Source organism: Delphinus delphis, chromosome 2 (genome assembly GCF_949987515.2).
Source record: "Delphinus delphis chromosome 2, mDelDel1.2, whole genome shotgun sequence".
Lineage (NCBI taxonomy): Eukaryota > Metazoa > Chordata > Mammalia > Artiodactyla > Delphinidae > Delphinus > Delphinus delphis.
The window spans coordinates 69694334-69716681 of NC_082684.1; the positions used below are offsets into that span (position 1 = coordinate 69694334).

Genomic DNA, 22348 nt, shown 5'->3' on the forward strand with positions numbered 1-22348 from the left:
CAACTCTGCTCCATGAGGTTATTCAGAGATACAGTTTCTTCCCATTGGTTGCCCTCATCCCTTAGGGTTGTCATCCTCTGTGTGGTGGAGATGGAGTCTCTGTGAATCCCAGATGATAAGGAGAGAGACAACATGGTGGAGGCATACTCATGGATTTAAGTAACCTACTTTTGTTAATAAGGATATTGATCTACCATTGATATTCTGAAGCCGTTATCAGTCAAATATTAACATTTATTTTCAGCCTTTGGGCTACTTAGTTTTCTCCTTACAAATTTTATCTGTTCTTAAAAATTGCAAGTAACACTGCTTGATGATGAGGGAAGAGCATTTTCCCTAATTGGACAAAAAATAGATTCTGCCTATTGTGAGATTATTTGAGTGTTTAGGTCTTTGTAAGTTGAAAAAATGAAGTTGTAAAATTTGTGTTAGGTAAATCTCTCACTTTAAATTGGATTCAAGACATTATCATGGGTGCCAATAACTGTAATAGTGTGAATCCTTGAACTCTAAGGTTTAGGTTTGGATCTAATTGACAACTACACTGTCAACTCTTGTAAGTGCATGAACCATGTTTTATTAATCTCTCTATACCTAGTTCTTGGCATATAGTAGATAATCAAAAATATGAAGTGGATACTCAATAATTCTTTAATAGGTTCATATTCATTATTAATATATAAGTAATTATTAATTTTTGTCCTGTGCTATGTGGTAAACAGGAGCCAAATATGGGTAAGACAAATGGTCTGGTTAACAGAGGAGAGGAGATTAGAAAAGGGCAAACAGAACTGTAATATAAAATGGGTTAAACTGAGTATCCTGAGATAAATGTAAACAATGTACAACAGAGGTTCAAGGTGTAGAGAGTTTGGAGATTTAGGAACAACTTCAGGAGGATGTGACATCTGAGTTGATCCTTGAAAGGTGGTTGTGTAACTGCATGGTAGATTGGAAAGATTGTCATGGCAGAGAGCACATTACATATAGGATCAGTGCAAATCAGACTATTTTTCACCTCTGAAGTGCCATAGCTATTCCATGGAACTTGATTCCTAATATGTAATAACGATTTTGTACTAAGGTTATTGCCCTCATTGACTTCACTAAAATATAAACTTTTTGAGGGCTATATGTTGATAAATCTTGTATCCTCTGCTAAATCTATGAGTGCTCTGCGCATAAAAGTATTTTACAAATTTACTCTATATCTTTCAAATTACCAAAAATTCTATAGTTTTGCTAATTATGTTAGATCCACCAGCTGAATATCGTCTAGTGACCTCAGCTGACTCCATGTGGAGTAAAAGTATCACCCATTCTAACCGTATCTGATTTCTTGACCTGATTTCATTAATCACGAAATATAATAATTGGCCATTGTAAAACACCAAGTTTTAGGTTAGTTTATCACATGGCCACAGATAGGTAGAGCAGGCCATTATGAAGATTAATTATGAAGATTAAGTGAGTTAATTTATATAAAAACTTAGCCTAGTATCTGCTACATAGTAAAAATTTCACAAACATTTGTTGCTATTGTAATATTATTGTACCTAAACCACAATTATGAAATCTGCATTTAGGTGTGTACGTCTGTGTGTGTGTGATTTGCAAAGAGAAAATGAACTCAAAATGAAAGGCAATAATATGATACAGTTTCATATAAAATAGGCTTTGTTAAGTAGTCATTCTATAAGGAATTCTTGTTTTTCTCTGGCTAAGCATTAAATAATGAGGTTTATTTCCTTCAAGGTGTTTTTTTTTTTCCCTAGGCTTTTTCTCATATCACTTTATATTGTCCATCTGAACAGCCCATCTGAATGATCTTCAGTACTTCCTTGGCTTCAGTTTCCATCATTTGTTAATGAACCCCAAATATTTATTTTTAGTCCATCTTATTTTTGAACTTCAGATGTGAATATTTAACTGCTTACTGAAAATCTCCCTCATGGTAAAAATTGAATCCATCAACTCATCATCTTTTCTCCTCAAATTTCCACTCAGGTATTTTAAGTCAAAACCTGACTTTAAAAATCTGGTTTTAAGTAAAGAGTCTGGCCTAAGACCACAAATCACATTGGTTGTATGTTCATTAAAATAGGACCCTGTCAGGGCTTCCCTGGTGGCGCAGTGGTTGAGAGTCCGCCTGCCAATGCAGGGGACACGGGTTTGTGCCCTGATCCGGGAAGATCCCACATGCCGCGGAGCGGCTGGGCCCGTGAGCCATGGCCGCTGAGCCTGCGTGTACGGAGCCTGTGCTCCGCAACGGGAGAGGCCACAACAGTGAAAAAGAAAAAAAAAGGACCCTGTCTAAAATGGTAATTGAAAAGTTTGAGGCCTTCATAACCAAACTTATATACTATGGTACTGACACTTTTAGGTGCATGAAACAACAATGCATATAAATAGTGAAGAACGCATTATAAAGTATTTGCTATTTGGGATATGCTAAGAAGACTGTAATAGTTTGGTAAGTCTTGGGATTTAGACCTTTTCTAGTTTTAGTTTGTTTTTCTTGCTCAAATCTATTGAAGCTTGTGACCATATACCTTAATCCAAATTTAATCTGAAGGATGTCAAACAGGCATATACCCTTCATTTGTCTACATATTTCTTAACGCTTTGGTACCTTTAGCAGAAATAAAGCCCATTGCTTTTCCCAGTTGGCACACAACATCTTTCCTCTCCTCTCCATAACCTTGTCAAGAGCAGCCATTATTCTACACTAGCCATGTGTCTAGTTCCACATAAGTACTCAAAATCTTAATATTTCAAATCAACTTTAATCAGATATTTGTACTTAATTATTTCCTATCTCCTAGTGTCTTTTTTTCCGTATCATTTTTATTTGTATTTTAATACCATTTTTGGTAATTTGTGGTGCTCTTATCTTTAATCCCTGGAAATAATTTTAGCAAAAATTTCAGTGACTTAAATTTGGGAAACACTGCATCTTTCTGTTGAAGATTTACCATATATGCTAACATGCTTAAACTCCGAAAAGTAAAGGCTTGCAGGAAAATTATATCAATACTTGTTTAGTTTGTTTAATCCAGGGGTTGGCATAGAACTTAAAAAATGTACAACATTTGTCATGCTATTTATTCTTTAGTTGAAGAGACTTTAGAACTTAAAAATTGATACTTTAGTTAACTTCATGAATGCCTTTGCTACTGCATGGACAAAGTGGGAGAGGAAATCTTTCATACGTATACTTTCCACTTGGTTAGACTACATGAGAGGCTTTTTTCTCTTTCTTAAGTTGCTTCCTTAGTTGTTCACTTTCACCTCAGATGATTTCCAAAATTCCTTGACAATCAGTCTTAGGTGGGTTTACTTTCTGAAGGTGAGATTCTTCCCTTCCACTGTCCCCATTCTTTTTTTTTTTTTTTTTTTTTTTTGCGGTACGCGGGCCTCTCACTGTTGTGGCCTCTCCCGTTGCGGAGCACAGGCTCCGGACGCGCAGGCTCCGCGGCATGTGGGATCTTCCCAGACCGGGGCACGAACCCGCGTCCCCTGCATCGGCAGGCGGACTCTCAACCACTGCGCCACCAGGGAAGCCCTGTCCCCATTCTTAAATTGCTAAATCCGTGTGTCCTATTTCTTTTGACTCTTTGCCTTCTTCTTTTCCTTTCTTACATTGCAGTCTTTGTCTTGCCAATGCTCCTTCAGCATTATAGTATATTAATATTTTTGTGTTCCCACAATGATTTCATAAAAAGTTTATCCATTAGAGGATAGCTGTTTACCTCAGAATGCTTCATTTGCCAAATTATTTTGCATAGGTTTCCTTTAACCTGAAATCTCTGCACCTCAGATGGGTTCTAAATATCCTTGACTTTTCAGAAACTTTTCAGTTGCATAAAAAGAATGCTGCCTATCATGGCTGTAAAATGGATCTGCTGGCCATGGAGGACCAATGCATTGCAAGGGATTGGATCTTGTGTACACTCTCTTTCCCCTCTTGCTACAAGTAAACACTGTACTACTTGAGTCTGGTGTATTATCTGTGTGCAACTTTGAATATTGCACAAGTCTCTTCTCTAGGTGTCACTTATATGCCTTTTAAGCTTGGTTGCACTCATGTTATTTTCTATCCTGTGGCATAGACTGACCACCCAGTGAATAAAATAAAGCTTCTCCTTCCCAAGCCTCACAAGAATTGTGCCATGATTTGTAGGTGAGAAGAGAATTACAAGCCATTAATCATTCATCAATACTGATTACCACTGAGAATGGCTACTTCAAGTCTACAAGCTTATTGCTACTTCTGTAACATTCTTAGGCCACAGAACATTGGCCAATCCATCAATCAGCTCAGATTAGCTGATGTGCCTTTGGTCCAACTTCCTAGATGGACCACATCACCATTCCTCTCTTATGTCTCATGGTCTCCCTCTCAGGAATTCTTCCAGGAATCAGGGATGAATTTCCTCATTGTTCTGGATCCTCAGACCTCTCTAATTTCATGTTTAGAGGGATCTCCACTCCATACCTACTCTTGCAATGTTTGATAATGATTACCATTAAAACTAGAATCTGAATCATTACCAACAAAGATATTATTTACATTTCCTTGAACCAGAAGGCATACTCTTTAAAACATTCCACGAGGGAAGGGATGGGATACCATCTGTCTACGATGGCAGAGAAAGGGGAAAGTAACAAAACGGTTAAATGTCCACATTAAGATTATTTGAACATTCATATTCTGCCAAATTTGTATTTAAGTGTGCATGTTATTTTCAATAATTAGAATGATACAAATAGATCTTAAGAAATAGCAAAGAAATCCATGTTTTTTTCAAATTGGAGTCAAGGAGATATGGAAATTCTTCCCATTTTAAGTGCTCCTTAATTAATGGCATTTCTGTGGTTGAATTTATATCAACAAAGAGAATTGGAGATTCAGGCAATTAATCAGCAAATTCAGCTTAAAAATAACAATTGAAAAATAAGTGAAATTTCCTACAGAATTCTAGGGTTTGGTATCTATACAGATAAGATTCATTAGGTGGATGCATAACTCTCTTCTTTACTCTCATGAAAGATTGTTCTCTGATTGTCACTGTGTATAAAGTAAAATAAAGATAGATTATGCAAATATTCTGATTGATTAAAAGATTAAAATTGTGAGTCTTCCTAGAAATATGTCAGGATTCAAGAATATCTTATTGCAGTTTTCTTCCTGTAAATAAAGGATCAACCAACATCTTCTAATAACTCACAACTACCTCTTTTCCTGTTAGAACATGTCATCCAGCACTTTTTGATTACATGTTCTCAGGTAATAGCTGGGACAGATTGACCAAAGGAGAGCAATTTCTTTAATCAGGATAACATAATGATTCCATCACAAACTTTAGATAGGACTACGGGTATCACCATTTTGTTGTTGTTGTTGTCTATTAATAATGCTGTATCTTTAGTGGAATTGAAGACAGCTTTCTGTAGACCTCAATGCAACTTTGTAAAAGACCATAACAATGCCTTTAGAATAAAATCCATTTGCTGTTCTACAGAGAAGCAAGTTTTCTAGTAATTTGGCCATAATTTGAGGACAGGACCCCTAAGCAATGGGATGTGGTAAGCAAAAATCTGAATTTTCTGCCTGGCTAAAACCAATGACCTTGAGCTTCTCCATGATCTTGAGTTGTTTTGTGGGCATTGTTTTCCTTACCCATGAAAAGAAGAGTTTGTCCAACATGTTCTGAGGTTCTTTCAGTTCTAAAATTTTTTGGCTAATTTACCTGGAACACAAGAGGTTCCCTGAATCTGGCTGGTGTGCAATAAATATTTAACGATTATAAAAAATATTTAACTTCCAAATGGGGAGAACAAACATATGGAAATATTGTGATATCTCAACCTTTGTGATTTTGGGAGCAGAATCAATGTGATTAAAATTACAAACCCAATGAATTCCCTGTTTACTTCAGTCAAAGAGAAATAGTTGTTGTCTAAAAACAATCTGAACTACTCCTAGAGTAATGGAAATAAAAACAAAAAGAGACAAATGGGACCTAATGAAACTTTAAAGCTTTTGCAAAGCAAAGGAAACTACAAACAGGATAAAAAGACAACCCTCAGAATGGGAAAAAAATATTTGCAAATGAATCAATGGACAAAGGATTAATCTCCAAAATATATAAACAGCTCATGCAGCTCAATATTAAAAAAACAAACAACCCAATTCAAAAATGGGCAGAAGACCTAAATAGACATTTCTCCAAAGAAGACATACATATGGCCAAGAAGCACATGAAAAGCTGCTCAACATCACTAATTATTAAAGAAATGAAAATCAAAACTACAATGAGTTATCACCTCACACCAGTTAGAATGGGCATCATCAGAAAAATCTACAAACAACAAATGCTGGAAAGGGTGTGGAGAAAAGGGAGCCCTATTGCACTGTTGGTGGGAATGTAAATTGATACAGCCACTATGGAGAACAGTATGAAGCTTCCTTAAAAAACTAAAAATAGAATTACCATACGATCCAGCAATCCCACTACTGGGCATATACCCAGAGAAAACCTTAATTCAAAAAGACACATGCACCCCAATGTTCATTGCAGCACTATTTACAATAGCCAGGTCATGAAATCAACCTAAATGCTCATCAACAGACGAATGGATAAAGAAGATGTGGTACATATATACAATGGAATATTACTCAGCCATAAAAAGGAACGAAATTGGGTCATTTGTAGAGACGTGGATGGATCTAGAGACTGTCATACAGAGTGAAGTAAGTCAGAAAGAGAAAAACAAATATCGTATATTAACGCATATATGTGGAACCTAGAAAAATGGTACAGATGAAACTGTTTGCAGGGCAGAAATAGAGACACAGATGTAGGGAACAAACATGGAGGCCAAGGGGGGAAGGTGGCAGGGGAGGTGGTTTTGGTGGGATGAATTGGGAGATTGGGGTCAACATATAGACACTAATATGTATAAAATAGATAACTAGTTAGAACCTGCTGTATAAAAAATTAAAATAAAATTCAAAAATTCAAAAAAAAATTTTTTAAATATCTGAACTAAGTTCAAGCAAAATACCCCATATACTAGTTGCAAATATATATTGATAGTAAACATTATTATTTCTATCTTTGATAAAATGCTGAATTAGTTGTTTGAATGTATTAAAAGTAACAAATGTATTTAAAAGAAGTTTTTTAGCTAGTTGAGCAGTTTATACTTTGTGACTATAACCAGTGTGTTTAGTATTTTAAAAATATATATCAGGAGGGAAAGGGATAAATTACAACTATTTACAAAGTAATTCTTTCTGAGAATGACCTTAAGACTAGCAGAAAAGATTTTCCACAATAAAGATATAAAGAAAGAACTACAACCAGATGGGTAAGGAGGGTGGAGATGTGGTCTAGTCAGGACCCACAATCCCATGTAGGTGACCATAAGCAGGAAGGATATCTCAATCATGGAGGTCCTCCTGGAGGAGTGAGGAGGTCTTCCTCAAACCCCACATTGAGCTCAGAGGCAACAGTTTGAAAGGGGTCTGGGTCAGACCCACTTGCTGACTTGGAGAGCCTCCTGCAGAGGGACGAGGCAGCTGGGCCTACCCCTGGGGACTGAGATGCTGGTGGCAGCCATTTTTGTGATCTCATTCTACCTTGCTGACAATGACACTGGTGGGCACCATTTTGGAATCCTCCCTCTAGCCTATTAGCACTGGGGGCCTGCCACACTCACTAGCATATCTGTAGCTGGCCTTGCAGCCAGCAATGCTGGAGTGCCTATCCTGTCCACCAGCATGCCTGCAGCAATCGCACAAGGCAAAGGCTTGCAGACAGTCAGTCCAGTGCACCCACAGCAGTCAGCCTCGGCAAAACAGAAGGGAGTATGTAGCCCTTAAAGGAGACACACCTGGAACATCTCTCTCTGGTGGCCAGAGGGGAACCTGCTGCTGAAGCTCATAGAACATCTCCTACATAATGCCACTTCTCAAAGACTGGGAGACATAGTGCATAATACATACATAACACATAGACCTAAACAAAGAATTAGGCAAAATGAGGAGGAAGATAAATAGATTTCAACAAAAAAACAAGACAATACCTCAGAAAAAGAACTAAATGAAATGGAGATAAGCAATCTATCTGATAATTAGTTCAAGGCAATGATCATAAAGATGCATACCAAACTCAGGGGAATAATGGAAGGACACAGTGAGAACTTTAATAAAGAGTGAATTAGAGCCAAAGAATACAACAACGTAAACACACCAGAGAAAATACACCAGAAAAATACACCAGAGAGAATCAACTGTAGATTAGATGATACAGAAGAATGGATCAATGATCTGGAACACAGAGTACTGGAAATCACCCAACTGGAACAACAAAAAGAAAAAAAAATTAAATGAAGATAGTTTAAGGGACCTCTGGGACAACATCAGCAAGTCTATCTGATAGAATCATATATCATTATGTATTTGTATGACCATTAAAAGCTAAAATAGAAAAAAAAGAAGTATATATATATATATATATATTTTTTTTTTTTTGGGGGGGGTAGGTGGGCCTCTCAATGTTGTGGCCTCTCCCGTTCCGGAGCACAGGCTCCGGACGTGCAGGCTCAGCGGCCATGGCTCACGGGCCCAGCCACTCCACAGCATGTGGGATCCTCCCGGACAGGGGCACAAATCCGTGTCCCCTGCATCGGTAGGCGGACTCTCAACCACTGCGCCACCAGAGAAGCCCCTAAAGAAGTATATTTTTAATTGACATTTCTTACACATATAGAGTGAATTGACAATTCTTATGGGTATAAAGTTACGAATAATAGTTTACATTTCTTGAGTACCTGCACTGTTCTAAATACTAATCTTTATTTATCCTTTAACCCTTTTAACAACCCTATGAGAAATTTAGTATTATTATCATCCTACCCATCTTGTAAGTGAGGAAATTGAAGACCAGAGAAGTTTACTAATTTTCCCAAAGGTACGCAGTCAGTATGTGGTAAAGCGAAGCTCTTAACCAACTGTAATATAGGCATCCTTTGATGATTTCTGAAAACACGACTAAATTATGTAAAATGTATTAATACATCCTTGTTTATTTATAAATTTACTAACAAAAATGGACCTTTTCATGTGTTCAAACAAAATTTTCTCCTTCATTAACATCTGCAATTGTAATTTCTATTTCTTTACACTTTGTAAGATAAAAAGCTGTAGTATCAACTTTTTCTTTTTCTAATCTGAGATTGCAATTCCGTTATATGATTTCCTCTTATGTGTGCTAGAATATATCAATACCTTTTATCTTTTGCTTTGAATATGAGGGAGCTAATTTCTGATGAATTTCTCTGAGCTGAGAAGTACTATGCTCTGTATGAAGTCATAAGTAGCCCATATATGTCTCTTTTCATTCTTTCAGGAGGTCTTATTTAGTTTTGTTAGCATTATCTCAGCCCAGAATGTATTGCATTTAGAAATCATTGAATCATCTGTTTTACTCAAGTAGCTGACATTCAATCACACATTAATATTACTTAATTTCTTATTCAGAGGTTTAAAACTCTCTTTTATTATCTTTCAAAACCTTAAAAGGGATTGACAATTATAATGATGTGTCTTGTGATACAAAGAGTAATAAATTGTAAATAAGCCATGAATAGGAATGATATAAAAGAAAGAAGGCTGAGAAAAAACCCCAGTCAGATGGTATACAATAATTTCTTCTTGGGCTTCCCTGGTGGCGCAGTGGTTGAGAGTCCGCCTGCCGATGCAGGGGACACGGGTTCGTGCCCCGGTCTGGGAAGATCCCACATGCCACGGAGCAGCTGGGCCCCTGAGCCATGGCCACTGAGCCTGTGCGTCCAGAGTCTGTGCTCTGCAATGGGAGAGGCCACAACAGTGAGAGGCCCGCATACCGCAAAAAAAAAAAAAAAATTTCTTCTTTCAGTCAAGGAAATAAATGATTGTTGCAATAGAATCTAACTATTCTAAGACCCTTTAAGGACAATTTCTATTGCAAAGTGAGAACATTTGAAGTTCCATTTGAATAAGGCAGCACTTCTGGCCTGTGAAAGCAGATAAGCTTTCAGGATTCTCCTTGTGGAAAAGACAAGCCTATGAAAAAAAAGGCCTATCAATAGACATATCTTAGCAGGAAAACACTTAGTTTCCTAATGCTGGGCAAATAGGTATCTGTCTTTGATTTAATGGCTGTATTTCTATAATCACTGATTCTCAGAGGGTCACACTGATACATGGTTAGATGAGAAATTATACAGATTTCAGTGAATTCTTATTGAAATCTATACTTTAAAAATGAAAAAGTTTTGATTTGATCAATCTGAAAGTCCTATCCAAACTTACTCAGAATACATATGAAATTACATCATGAAAATTTGATAATTTGGGGCTAAAATTTTGCTTTTCAGAGTTGTAAATAGCTTTCCTGAACTCTAGAAATCATATTGCTCAATGTTTTTGTAAGTGATAAAGAAGGTTATTTAGGAAGTAATACATATCAGTTAGAAGGCTTTGTGAAGAAAGTGATTGAAAAATTGACTTAAGACGGCTTAAAAATAAGAAAATTTATTATCTTCCAGGGATGACATCAAAGTGGATTGATTCAGCAGCTCAACCTTGCCATCAAGGGTCCAAGTTCTTTTAGCCTCTCTGCTGTGCTAACTGCAACACCAGCTTTACACGTCACTGGCTTCCTTTATGATCGTGAGATGGATGCTGTACATTTTTTTGTTTTTGTTGTGTGTGTGTGTGTGGAAGAGAGAGAGAGGCTTTTTGTGAATACTTTAATTAAATTGGGATTATTTAAGAAAGAGAAGAAAAGAAGAAATGATGCTGGGTGATCATCAGTGTCCAACACAGGTAAGCAATGTAAGAAAACAGAACCATGTCACTATGTTTTAACGATAATTTTTGTGGATAGCATATTCTAGTATAATCTGACTTCATTGCACTAATATTATTGTGTACAATATTGAAAGCCATATTGAAAAATTTTTCAAAAAGAAAACCTCCAAAAAAGAGATTATTTTTCCTTTAAACTATTATTTTTCCTTTAAACTATTAAAATAAAATAATATTAATAATAGTCTAGTTTTAAGTAGGATGCTACATTCTTGGTGTTTCTTTTACTGTTATGGTTAATTACATGACTATATATTACATGGATTATATTATATTATTAATTATTATATTTAATCAATTAATTATTTATTAATTATGTTTAATCAATTTATTATATTATTAACTATTGCTTAATTAATTATTATTAATATATTATTATATTATATTATAATATATTATATTACGTGGATTATATATTACATGGATAAATTCCTATTTATTGGGAACATTTTTTGGAATTCAGTTATAACCACTTAACACATAAGCTCTAAATTCTTAATTATACAGATGCAAAATGGAATTTTAAAATGTAAAGTAATTTTATAAATTTGTAAGCCTTTATTGTATATGGCAGAGATTGTTACTTATTCTCACAAGCTTGAGTTGGACCATGACTGCTTAGAATAAAGACTGCTTCGCAGCCTCCCTTGCAGCTAGGTGGAGCCATATCATCAAGGTCTTCCACTGGGATGTAAGCAGAAGTGATGTGTGCAACTTCCAGTTTATGCTTTTAAAGGGAAAGTGTAACACTTTATGGGTGGTAGAAACAACAGGAAAGAAGGAACCTGGACACTTGGTGACTTTAAACAGAAGATCTGATGCATCAGCCTAGATACTTCTACCTTGTACAAGCCATTTTTAATTTAGGCTGAACCTACATCCCAGTACCATAAACTATCTAGAAGTAAGGTGTGGCTCTCTGAGACTAGAAACTGAATTACAATTCTTCTGGGTACAATATAAAATACGTTGCTTGGTTTTAAATATTTTTAGGAGGAAGTAGCATCATATGGAGCTCCCAATATTTTTATTTTGATATTGTAGTTCTTTATGAATGCAGCAGATTTAACTGTTTGAATGAATTTACTCATTTTAAGCAATTAACATCCAATCACTTTACTTAAAATAATCAAACCATTTGTGTATATATATATATATATATATATATATATATATATATATATATACAGCATACACCTCCACTGTTTACTGTCTCAAAGCATTTTAACAAGCTATTGTGCTGGCAGAATTAATTAGATCTGAAAACTGGTATAATAAAAACAATAAAAGCTACAAGAATGCATTAAAATAGAATACCAAAATAATAGAATCTAAGGTTTTTAAAGTTGTGTTTGACTAGTCAAATGTTCCTTAATAATTAGATGCATCAGAGTACATTGTTCATTATAATATTAAAAGGAATGTAATAAAATGAAAATTGAGGCAATAGAGAATTCAGTATGCATAATTATTTTAAACTTAAAATCTTCCCCATAATGAACATAGCTAAAAACATAAAAGACAAATGATAGAGAAATTAGAAGCAATTATCAAAGGAATTCTCAGCAGAAATTTCTGATTTAAATTAAAGCCTATGATTAAAAATCTTCTGCCTTTTTGTCCTTCTCCACTCTTCCCACAATCACTACTGCTGCAGCACCTTGTAACTTAATTTCTTTTCCTCAAAGACAGTCTATGCTTGATCCATAGCAAGAATGAACATATCAACTTCAGGTCTTTCTGGTTTTTGTTTCTACATGCACTAATGCTTAACTTTCAAAAGAACAAAGATGGAAATGCTATTGAACAGAGGCCATGAAAAATGGAATTATTTTTCACCTGCATAACTTTGTTAATTTTGTAAGTGAAAATTTTGTAAGTGAAACAGGAGATCTTTTCTTTCTTTTTTTTTTTTTTTTGAGGTTTGAAATGTAGCACAATGTGTTTTGGTGGTTTTGAGCATCTACTCATGGAGTGTTCTAGGTGCTGGAGACACAACAGTAAACAAAATCACTTGTTATTATGTTTACATTCTGGTGATTAAATTAATACTACACCATAAAACAAGTATGGGACAATTCAAGAAAGTTCTTTTTTTTTTTTCGGTACACGGGCCTCTCACTGTTGTGGCCTCTCCCGTTGCTGAGCACAGGCTCCGGACGTGCAGGCTCAGCAGCCATGGCTCACGGGCCCAGCCACTCCGTGGCATGTGGGATATTCCCAGACCAGGGCACGAACCTGTGTCCCCTGCATCGGCAGGAGGACTCTCAACCACTGCGCCACCAGGGAACCCCAATTTCATACATATTTAATGTATGGTGCCTATGAACATAATTACTATGCTACATTGTTATACAGCAAGAAATAATTCTGAGTTTCTGGCATACTTGAGATTGTCAATAATTCTGTATATAGGAAGGTTATTTTAGAATTCAATCCTGAATTCAGATTTTAGAAGAACCAGTTCACCAAGTAAAAAGCACAGAGGCGTTTAAAGAAAAAACCCACATATTTAGGGTATATAAAATATATTAGAGAATATACATTTATTATAGCTAAGGAAGTACAAAGATGCTTGTCTTACTTTAAAGGTAATTGTGTGAAAAAAGTAGCATTCAAAGGTGTAAGAATATCTTTTCCACATCTGAGGTATATAATTAACAAACTTCTCTACACTTATTCAGAAAAGAAAGTAATAAACCACTTGTAAATAATGGTAGTCTTGCATTCTATATACTTAAATGTCAATAATCTGAACATAAATTTTCTCCTGTTCTTAGTTACACAGGTGTGTTTTTGAGATAATGCAGAGATAGGTATCATTACCATTGCTGCAGTTCCATTTTCTATAGATATAAATATATTAATGTAAAACATGGAGGATAAATGAAGAGTTCCACTACTATAGAAAACTGTAGTGCATGGAAATTAAATCAATATGCAGCTTTAAAAAACACAACATGGTGACAGCAGAGAAGTGAAATCTGACTGCATTCCAGGAAAAAGACAAAAGTAGTAGGTGTCTATTAAAATAACAATCACAGTGAAAAGAAATAAGAACATATTCTTTCCACATTTTGATTGCTTGATGTTCTGCCCTTTGATTTCTCAGGATTAATAACTCCAGTAAGAAGGAGGCTTTTGTAAAAATGTGCGAATAAGGGCAGACCTTAAGAAAATATACAAAGTGATTTTTCTCCATCATTTGAAATGGACTTGGTTTTACCTTGTAAATTTCTGAGCAACTGGAGTGATATATTCACAGGTCTCCTAGGTTAATTCAGTGCACAGTAACTAATGCCAATGATAACAATTTCCTTTTGAGGACAATTCTGGTATTTAATAATAGATGAACCATGAAACAATACATATATCCAGGCATTAAATAGGAAGGAGTAAACTCAGCCCTCGATATTTAGGAGTTCAGGTGATATCAAAATTATGTTACCAAAAAATCTCAATGGTCAATTTAAAGGCTGTAGTAGATGATGCAAGAGTGAGAAAAAAGATCAGAGAACAATATTATTAATATAATAAAAAGGATTATGTTAAAAATTAATAACAAAATACAATTTATCTAAATACAGCTTCTAACTGAACTGTATTCTTAACAGTACTGATTTAAGGGTTGTGTCAATAAAAAGGGAGATCTAGGATCCCTGTATTAAAAAACTTGGTCAGATATTATACATGATTAATATACTTTTAAGGTATACAAGGGTATTTAATAAGTTTATGCACACATTTTATGCACACTGAGGTATAAGGTAGCTCTCAAATTACATTTGGTTATATTTTTGAATTTTGAGGTTAAATTGGTTGTTTGAAACTTACAATATATTTTTTTCAAATAAAAATATTATAATTGAGATTTTATCTTTCGGCCCAATTCAGAAAATAATTTAGTCCATAATGTCGCCTAAATCTTGTCAAACAGAAAATGAGTGAAAACAATTAAGTTGCATATGTGTAAATTAAAACTGAAAACTAAGTTCACAGAAGGAATCATTTTTATTTCCTTTGCATTTTAGTGCTCAAGGAGAAGGCATTTTTTTGTAGAATTAAGTGAAGAAATCTGTGGAATTTCTGAAAGAACATGTGGGCATTTTTATAGACTTTTATAGATCTATTGAAGACAGCTATGGTTTCTTTATGAATATATTATGCCATTTTCTAACTTATATTTCTTATATTCTTTAAAACGTGTGGATTGCTGGAACTCTTCTATTCTGTACTAATTTGCTAAAGCTGCCATAACAAAATACTACAGACTGAGTGGTTTAAACAACAGAAATTAATTTTCTGACTATTCCAGAGGCTAGAGGTCCAGGGTCAAGGCTTGATTTCTTCTGAGGTCTTTCTCCTTGGCTTTCATATTGCTGCCTCCTTGCTATGTCCTTACATGTCCTTTACCCTGCGCGTGCAAATCCCTGCTGTCTCTCTGTTTCCACATGTCCTCTTTTTATTAGAATGCCAGTCAGATTGTATTAGGGCCCACCCTAATGACTTTAACTTAATCACCTCTTTGAATACAGTCTTCAAATACAGTCACAATCTGAGGTAGTGGGCTTAGGGCTTCAACATATGAATTTTGGGGAAACCCAATTCAGACCATTATATTCCACTAACAGAATTAAGGTTAATTTGGATTGCTAGAATACTTTTAGCCCTTATTAATTAAGAGATGGAGAACAAGCAATTGGGGAGAAAATTGAAGTGGGAGGAACCATGAGAAGGGGGATATTTTTGTTATTTGGTTAAGAACGGAAAAATATTAGGAAATAAAAGAGTATGCATGCGGGACTTCCCTCGTGGTACAGTAGTTAAGAATCTGCCTGCCAGTGCAGCGGACATGGGTTCGAGCCCTGGTCCGGGAAGACCCCACAAGCCTTGGAGCAACTAAGCCCGTGTGTCACAACTACTGAGCCTGTGCTTTAGAGCCTGTGAGCCACAACTACTGAGCCTGAGTGCCACAGCTACTGAAGCCTGCACGCCTAGAGCCCGTGCTCTGCAACAAGAGAAGCCACCACAATGAGAAGCCCACGCACGGCAACAAAGAGTAGCCCCCGCCCATCGCAACTAGAGAAAAGCCCGCGCGCAGCAACGAAGACCCAATGCAGCCAAAAATAAATAAATTAATTAAGTAATTAAAAAAACAAAGTGTATGCATGTGTGGAATAACTGAGCCCAGGGTGGCCTTTAGCAGGGAATCAGGGATGTTAGAGAGATCTTTGCATCAGTTTCTTTTTGCAGGTAGGTTGCTGTGTGAAGGGAACAGATATGCGGTGAACTGAAAAACCTGGGGTAGGGACATGGAGAGAAAAGCAATGTGCACCCCACTGTTTACATTTACAGGTAATCCACAGGTTGAGCGTTCATTATCTGGGAGTTTTAAACTACCTACATCAAGACATCATCCACTTATATTTTTATTATTTATTTATTTTAAAAATCCATTATTTTTATTGAGGTATAATTGACATATAACATTATAGTAGATTCAGGTGTACAACATAGTGATTCCACATTTGTATATACTGCAAAATGATCACTAAGATAATCTGGTTACCATCTGTCACCATACATAGTTACAAAATTTTTTTTTGTGTTATGAGAACTTTCAATATCTACTCTTCTAGCTACTTTCAAACATGCAACAGTGTTATTAACTACAGTCACCATGCTATAAATTTCATCCCCATGACTATTCACTTTGTAAGTGGAACTTTGTACCCTTTGACCCTCTTCACCCATTTCGCCTCCCCGCCCCGCCCCCCAGCCCAATGCTTCTCTCTCAGACAACCAACAGTCTGTTCTCTATCTGTGAGCTTATTTGTCTTTCACATGTAAGTGAGAGCATACAGTATTTATCATTTTTTGTCTGACATTTCACTTAGCATAATGCCTTCAAGATCTATCCATGTTGTTGCAAATGGCAAGATTTTATTCTTTTCTATGGTTGAATAATATTTCCTTGTGTTGTATACCAATTTTTTTTAATGCATTCATGAACATTTAGGTTGTTTCCATGTGTTGGCTATTGTTAATAATCCTGCAATAAGTATGGGGTGCATAAATCCTTTTGAATTAGTGTTTTTGTTTTCTTTGTATTAATATAAATACCCAGAAGTGGAGTTGCTGTATGTCATATAATAATTCTGTTTTTAATTTTTTGAGAAAACTCCATACCTGTTTTCCATAGTGACTGAACCAGTTTACATTCCTACCAACAGTGCAAGGGTTTCCTTTTCTCCACATCCTTGCCAACACTTGTTATTTCTTGCCATTTTGACAACAGCCATTCTAATGGGTGTGAGGTGATATCCCACTGTGGTTTTGGTTTGCTTTTCCCTGATGATTAGTGATGTTGTTCATCTTTTCATGTACCTGTTGACCGTCTGTGTGTCTCCCTTTGAAAAATATCTATTCAGGTCCTCTGCCTGTTTTTAAATTAGATTGTTCTTTTTATTGAAATTGAGTTGTATGAGTTCTTGGTATATTTTGGATATTGACCTCCTGTCAGATATATGATTTGGAAATACTTTCTCCCATTTTGTAGGTTGTCTTTTCATTTTGTTGATGGCCTCCTTTGCTGTGCAGAACCATTTTGGTTAGATGTAGTCCTACCTGTTTATTTTTGCTTTTGTTGCCTTTGCTTTGGTGTCAGATCCAAAAAATATTGCCAAGACCGTGACTTACTGCTGACATTTTCTTCTAGCAGTTTTATGGTTTCAGGTCATACATCCAGGCCTTTGATCATTCTCAGTTAAGTTTTGAATATTGTAGAAGATAGTGGTTCAGCTTTATTCTTTTGCTTATGGCTGTCCAGTTTTCCTAATACCATTTATCAAAGAGGCTGTCATTTCCCCATTGTATATTCTTGGCACCTTTGTCATAAATTAATTGACCATATAACCCTGGGTTTATTTCTGGACTCTCTATTTGGCTCCATTGATCTCTATGTCTGTTTTTATGCCAATAACATACAGTTTTGATTACTATTGTTTACTATATACTAAAAATAGATTATTATATACAGTTTTTTCTTCCAGTTTAATTGAAATATAATTGACATTCAGCACTGTATAAGTTTAAGGTATACAGCATAATGATTTGACGTACATACATCATGAAATTATTACCATAATATGTTTAGTAAACATCCATCATCTCACATAGTTACTACGTTGAAGAAAAAATTTTTTTCCTTGTGATGAGAACTTTTAGGATTTACTCTTTTAACAACTTTCATATATAATGTACAGCAGTGTTAATTATCTTTGTCATGTTATACATTACATCCCTAGTACTTATTTATCTCCTAACTGGAAGCTTGTAACTTTTGACGACCGTCATCCAATTCCCTCTCCCACCACTCCCTCCCTCTGGCAGGCACAAATCTGATCTCTTTTTCTATGAGTTCGTTTGTTTGTTTTTGAAGTATAATTGACCTACAGCACTATGTTAGTTTCTGGTACACATGTAGTGATTTGATATTTGTACACATTTCAAAATGACCACCATGATAAGTCTAATCTGTGACCATACAAAAATATTACACAATTATTGACTATATTCCCCATATTATTTGTTTCATAACTGTCATAATTATTTTCTATATATTGTTTTGTAATATAGTTTGAAATCATAGAATATGATGTCTCCAGATTTGTACTTCTTTCTCAAGGTTAATTTGGCTATTTGGGGTCTTTTGTGGTTACATACAAATTTAGGATTTTTGTTCTATTTCTCTGAAAAATGTCATTGGGATTTTGATAGGAATTGCATTGAATCTGTAGACTTCTTTGGATAGTATGGACCTTTTAACAATATTAATTCTTACAATTCATGAGCATTGAAAGTCTTTCCATTTATTTGTCTTCTTCAATTTCTTTCATCAACGCATATTTTTCAGTGTACAGGTCTTTCACCTCCTTGGTGAAATTTATTCCTAAGTATTTTATTCCTTTTGTAAATTATAATTGTAATTTTGTAAAATTTGTAATAATTGCAATTGTAAATGGGACTGTTTTCTTATCTCCTCTTTCTGATAGTTTGTTATTAGTATATAAAAATGCAACAGATTTCTGTATATTAATTTTGTAGCCTGAAACTTTACTGAATTTGTTTATCAGTTCTAACAATTTTTTAGTGGGATCTTTAAGGTTTTCTGTATATAATATTATGTCATCTGCAAATAGTGACAGTTTTACTTCTTCCTTTTTCAATTTAGATGCCTTTTATCTCTTTTTCTTGCCTAGTTGCTCTGGCTAGGACTTCCAATACTATGCGGAATAAAGGTGGCAACAGGTGGACATCCCTGTCTTCTTCCTGACCTTAGAGAAAAAGCCTTCAGCTTTTCACCATTGAGTATGATGTTAGCTGTGGGCTTGTTATATATGACTTTATTAAGACATCATCTACTTAATAAACGAGCAAATCTTGCTGTATCTGAGATTTTGGAAACAGATGTACCTGTGTTTGAAAGTTGATTTTGTTGCCTACTAGTCATGAAAACTTGGGCATGTTATTTTACCTCTCTGAGTCTGTTCTCTTATCTGTAAAATGTGGATAATATTGTATGTTAATTGTGAGGATTAGGGGAATAAAGTATGCATAGAGTATCTGCATTACATTGAGTCTTCATAAATGGTAGCTACACTAATAACAAAGATATTAATAATAATTCAATTCTTGTTTGATTGTTACACATTACACAAGCCCAGAGATGTGGTAGATTAAAAAAACCTGATCCTTGGAAATAAACAGACACAAATGTAATCATGTGCATTTAACAGATGTGTTAGTTTCCTAGGGGTGTTTTTTCATAAATTACTACAAACATGGTGGCTTAGAACAACAGAAATTTATTCTTTTTCAATTCTGGGGGCCAGAAGTCTGAAATCAAGGTTTTGGCAGGTTTGGTTCTTCTGGAAGTTCTGAAGGAGAATTCATTCCATGCCTGTCTCCTGGCTCTATGGCTCATTGCAATCCTTGTTATTCCTTGACTTACAGATTTATGACTATAATCTCTGTCTCTGTCTTCATATCTGCATGTCTGCTCACTTTTTCTTCTAAGGACAATTGTCATTGAATTTAGAACCCACTGTAATTCAGGATGATCATCTCAAGTCCTCAACTTAATTGCTTCTGCAAGATGCTTTTGCCAAATAAGGTCACATTACAGGTTCAGGCAGACACATCTTTTGGGAAGCTACCACTCCATCCAGTATAATAGAGATATAATACAATTTAATGAAATGTTGAGGATAATTTAGCTAATAATATACATTTGACAAATGATTTAGAAATCACTTTTTTAGCACATTTAAGGTTTGATATTTAAAATAAAGGCTAAAATTAAATTAATGAAGGTAAATCATTTGCTTTTTCAAACATGAATAAATTAGGGGAATTAGACATTTATTTACATATAAATTACAATATGTGAAATCCACTACAAGTGGGAGAAAGAATTAGGATAATAACAGCTAGTGATAATGACAAGTAGTATTTAGTATTTACTACATGCTTAACACTCATTTCTTGAAATGTACTACCTCAAACAATCCTCATAAAAATCATAGGGTACACAATAGTGAGACCAAAATAGCTATACAAAGCTTCTATATTTGGAAAATTATAATGACATTGGCAGGTAGACCAAATTTGGGATAATTCATAAATATCTTAAATTTGAAATTTTGTTGAATAGGTAATGAAAGCCTGGTAATGACTTGTTTATAACTGTGACAGGCCAACTGATTGCATGGAGTTTTAATCTGTGGAAGAAAATAACAAGATGGTTTGTTTTGGAGAAAGTTTGAGTTGGACCTAGTTGCTGGAACATGAGGCAATAAATTAAGATGAAGCCTTGTTCCTTCTTCATTTAACGAGAGAGCTCTTGGAAGGCATAAGATTTCTTCTGGGTATTGGTATTGTTGAGAAAAGCAGAGCACTTGATGAAACAGTGGCACACAATTGTTTCTTGTCTAGTACCTGGTGAATATGATGAAACCATTAGCTGAGGGAAATATAATTGAAAGGATAATGCTATTATTTTTGGTGCCAAATAAAAAGGTTGTAATATCTCTTAATGTATTGAAATAACTATTCTACTTAAGAGGAAATGTCTTCTCTTCGGGAGATGGGACAACTTGTGACTCTAGTGGTTAACACTCAGTATTAGAAGTGGTGGTGGGGGGCAGCCACAGTAGAGCAGGGTCCTCAAAAGAGCAGTAGGTTTAGGACCTGGCTTGGCATAAATAGAGCCTGCAGAGGTGTAGGAGTTGGTGATTGGTAGCAGTGTTAATTAATAACAGCAGTATTGAAGGCTAACTGGAGTAAGATGTTAATTAGATAAATTGTGATTTTGCACTGCCTTTTTTGTGTAAGGAGAAAATTGTCACTTGCAGATTGCAGAATTGATCTTGGCAGAAAACTTTGGTGTCTGTTGGAGCCAAAACTCTTCTGATGTTGCATACTTTTGAAAAGGGACCAGTAGAGCTAAAAATTCAGAAGAGTTTTTTTAAATCATGTAAGAAATACCTTTTTTCCCAAAGACTTGAAATTGGAGTTCCCAAAATAACCATGACATCATATTATTAAAATGTTTAAGCTCATCATGTATAGTGACCAAAATTGGTGAAAAAACACAATCTTTCTCATTTGATTGGTTTCAACCTATTTGCAAAGTTACAGAGTACCACTTTTATCATAATATAAAGCCTCTTAGAAAATGAAAATGGTATGTCTTTGGGATATAATCTTCTCTCTCTTTCCTCTTATCAAAATATATTAAACTTGCAAATCAGGAAAACCAAAACCAATGTGATTCTCTTTGGAAAATTTTGATCTGAGTAAAAATGGAAGGTAACAGAAAGATCACAGCACATAGCCACCTGGAACTCTAAAGGAAAGCTTTACTTGTTCTTACACATTTATTGCATTTTGAAACAATTCATCATTAGGACTTATAACAGAAAACTGTTATAAAGGACAATTGTTAAATAGCTATTTTAGGATAGATAATTAATTGCTGACCCTACCACATACTTGTTTTTAATTTTAGTGTTTAAATGCTCTGTAGGAAACATAAACACCTACAGATCCTTTTTTAGTTTGGTAAGAAAAATTTGCTTTCTTTTGTTTATTTTTCCCAGGTTACCTCTGAATCACATTTAATGCTGCTAATTCTCAATCCATATGTAAATATGAAAGAGGGATATATGGGAAAGGGTATTTCTTGAATTCAAGTTTGGAATCCTTAAATTTCTGTCTGATCTAAGAGGAAAGTCTGATATTTAGAAGAGTGGGTATCTTCATTATAAATCTGAGATATTATATATAAATTTTTGCAGGGAAACAGGATTTATGTGAGGTGAGTGACAGTTATCTTGGGATAAATGTTTTTCTTTCCAAAATTGC

At 35.0% G+C, this 22348-nt stretch overlaps 1 long non-coding RNA gene across 1 annotated transcript in view; it reads left to right on the top strand.

Moving 5' to 3' along the window:
* The window catches only part of LOC132419591 (uncharacterized), a 43876-nt gene extending 24262 nt beyond the window's left edge, over positions 1–19614 (top strand). The window contains exons 3-4 of the long non-coding RNA XR_009518213.1: positions 10600–10879; positions 19183–19614. This is a non-coding gene — a long non-coding RNA (uncharacterized lncRNA). The remainder of the gene's footprint in view (positions 1–10599; positions 10880–19182) is intronic.
* Positions 19615–22348: the final 2734 nt, after the last annotated feature.